This window comes from Dipteris shenzhenensis, unplaced genomic scaffold (assembly GCF_047967505.1).
Source record: "Dipteris shenzhenensis isolate YYH24624 ecotype China unplaced genomic scaffold, Dip_SZ_1.0 scaf0346, whole genome shotgun sequence".
In the NCBI taxonomy this organism is placed as follows: domain Eukaryota; kingdom Viridiplantae; phylum Streptophyta; class Polypodiopsida; order Gleicheniales; family Dipteridaceae; genus Dipteris; species Dipteris shenzhenensis.
In genome coordinates this window covers 38,898-42,500 of record NW_028239652.1, presented here as the reverse complement: position 1 = coordinate 42,500, position 3,603 = coordinate 38,898, and positions in this window count along the sequence as shown.

The window sequence follows — 3,603 nt, the reverse complement described above, 5'->3', positions numbered from 1 at the left end:
ATTCTCTATCAGGCTATGAAGCGGATTAAGGAAAAGACGAATAAGAATCCACTGTCTGTCCCGCGACAAGCAATACGTAGGGTAACTCCCGATATAGTAACAGAATCCAAACGTGTAGGTGGATCGACTTATCGAGTCCCCGTTGAAGTAGTACCTGCAGAAGGAAGAGCTTTGGCTATCCGATGGTTATTGATCGCGTGTCGAAAACGTTCAGGTCGAAGTATGGCTTTAAGATCAAGTGATGAATTAATGGATGCTGCCAGAAATTCTGGTAGTGCTGTACGGAAGAAGGAGGAGACTCACAAGGTGGCAGAAGCTAATAAGGCTTTTGCCCATTTCCGTTAGTTCCGGGTTCGTTTCAATCCACAACCTCTTATTGGTGGATTGAAACCTTCTACTCCGGAGCGCAGGGTATTAGGAATCAAGATACGCCAGAAGCATATGGATAAGCAGAAATTAAATAATGGGAGAAAGAATATCCAAGTCATAGGGGAAATTTTGTCACTGGTATAGTACCTCATGAAAAAGAGAAAGACTAGTGTCGAATCGTAAAGTCCATAACATCATCGACATGATCAACATGATCGACATGACCAAAGTGATCGACGCAATCGACGCAATCAACATGATCGACATGATCGACATGACTAGAATGATCGACACAATCGACACAATCGACATGATCGACATGATTGGCACTGCCCGCATCCCCGCGACTCCCACCATTCTCAACTATCTCCGCCTGGGGCGGACTACTCACCTCGGGGGGGGGGGGGGATGTCAGGCAACGCCAGCAGATATTTATCCTGTATGTCCCTCACCTCGAATCGATGATTGAGTCGTAGTACATCTAAGGCAAAGCTGGCATCTCCCATGATGTACTCGAGGAGCCGAACTAACGTTGACTTTCCCGTGGTTTATGATAATAAAAGGGAAATGCGTCTGAAAAGAGAGTCAAGGTTTGAAGAAGTATCGTGCGAAAACAAAGGGAAGTCTTCCCGTTTCTTCGGATATTCAATCAATATTAGATTAGTTGACACAGGTGGGATTCTGTGATATACTATGGATCAACAGGCTCATCAGCTTGGGTAATCACCAATCGTTTCGAAAACCAAAAATTACCACGACCGCAACTTTAGAAAGACGCGAAAGCGCAAGCCTATGGGGTCGCTTCTGCGACTGGATCACCAGCACTGAAAACCGTCTTTACATCGGATGGTTCGGTGTCTTAATGATTCCCACCTTATTAACCGCAACCTCTGTATTCATCATTGCTTTCATCGCAGCTCCCCCTGTAGATATCGATGGTATTCGTGAGCCTGTCTCCGGTTCTTTGCTATACGGAAACAACATTATCTCCGGTGCTATCATTCCTACTTCTGCAGCTATCGGTTTACACTTCTACCCAATCTGGGAAGCAGCTTCCGTTGATGAATGGCTATACAATGGTGGTCCTTACGAACTGATCGTTCTTCACTTCCTACTTGGTGTAGCTTGCTACATGGGTCGTGAGTGGGAACTTAGTTTCCGTTTAGGCATGCGTCCTTGGATTGCTGTTGCGTACTCAGCTCCCGTTGCAGCTGCTACCGCTGTGTTCCTGATCTACCCAATCGGTCAAGGAAGTTTCTCTGACGGTATGCCCCTAGGAATTTCTGGTACTTTCAACTTCATGATCGTTTTCCAGGCTGAGCACAACATCCTTATGCATCCCTTCCACATGTTGGGTGTAGCTGGCGTATTCGGCGGCTCTCTATTCAGTGCTATGCATGGTTCTTTGGTAACTTCTAGTTTGATCAGAGAAACTACTGAGAATGAGTCTGCTAATGCAGGTTACAAGTTCGGTCAAGAGGAAGAGACCTACAACATCGTAGCTGCTCACGGTTATTTTGGCCGTTTGATCTTCCAATATGCCAGCTTTAACAATTCTCGCTCTCTGCACTTCTTCTTAGCCGCTTGGCCCGTAGTAGGCATCTGGTTTACTGCCTTGGGTATCAGCACCATGGCATTCAACTTGAATGGTTTTAACTTCAACCAATCCGTGGTTGATAGCCAAGGTCGTGTTATTAACACCTGGGCTGATATCATCAACCGTGCTAACCTAGGTATGGAAGTTATGCATGAACGTAACGCTCATAATTTCCCTCTAGACTTAGCTTCTGTTGAAGCTCCTTCTGTAAACGGATAATACCTGTCTGGTCGTGCAGCATCACTAAATACCAAACCTCGCATAAGGTTTGGTATTTAATGGAGATTCGTCCGATGGAATGAATAGAAATAATAGTAATATCTCGCCATAATCTTACAATTATCAGTTTCCAATCTTGGATTCTGGGGAATCTTTGAAACACCCTTCTAGGATTACAGAGAATGGGAATCAAAGATATTCTCATTCTGATTAGCGGAACGCTTGTAGTCCCGTACCCACTGGAATAGATTGAGAATACATTTTTCACCTAACATATTTTTTCTTGTATTAATATATAGACGAATAATACGTACGCGCATCGAATGAATGACCCTAGTAGATCTTGTTCTCTCCCAGTTAAGAAAGCTGAATAGGGAAAGTAGGGGGCGGACGTAGCCAAGTGGATCAAGGCAATGGATTGTGGATCCATCACGCGCGGGTTCAATCCCCGTCGTTCGCCCATCAGGTTGGAGAACTCGTCTTTATCACTCGGAATAAAATAAGTTGATGAGGAGATAGATAAGACATAGATAGGTTTCTTCAACAATTCGAGATTCCCGAGACAGCTTCAGGTAGGTACGAATACACCCACAAATCACCACATCGAAAGTACTCACTCCATTGGGCCTTGAATCTTTCGATATTATCTATATAATGGAATGTGAGAGGTGGGTAGTATCTACCACATATAGATAAAGTGAAGAGAGATCATGAGGTAAGAGAAGTGGGAGAAGAAAAAGTAAGAAGTCCAGATTTATTCTCTGAAGTTCCGAAGTTAGCAGAAACCGATGGATTCCACTACTCATTTGAATCATTGAAAAATCAAGATCTAGGGGAATTTCTAATTGGTCTATTCTCCAGTTATGAACCCTCCATCAAATTATTTGACTTATGAATTCTGAGTTCAATCTTTTTACGGAATCTGCGCGATTCAATGAAGCGGGGTAATAGCGTGACTCCGGGAATCCTGATGTTACTAACAATACCAATTCCTATGCATCGTTCAGGTGAGAGAAATTTGATCGAAGGAGGTTCTATAGATCTAGCGAAACTAATTAATAGAACTGGTGGAGTAGTAAAAAAACCAGCAACAAATTCTGTTGAATCCTTCTATCCTCTTTCTCTATCAATAAGATGCTCACCTGCTGAAAAGGATAGAAAGGGAAAGACACGTAATTCTTACTATTCGGATTCAAACGGAAATATTTCCACAACTTCGACGAGGGAAGAACCGCAAGTTCCCATATATAGTGCGATGGATCCTTCGGTTTCAGATGGATGGAGGGTCCGGCTGATGAGGGATCCACTCCCCATCAAGAATATATCCAGAGATGTGACTGAGAGGATTGAAAAATCACTGGGGGATAAGAATCTAGAAGATTCAAATGAGTTTTTTGAATTCTATATAAATGTGATAC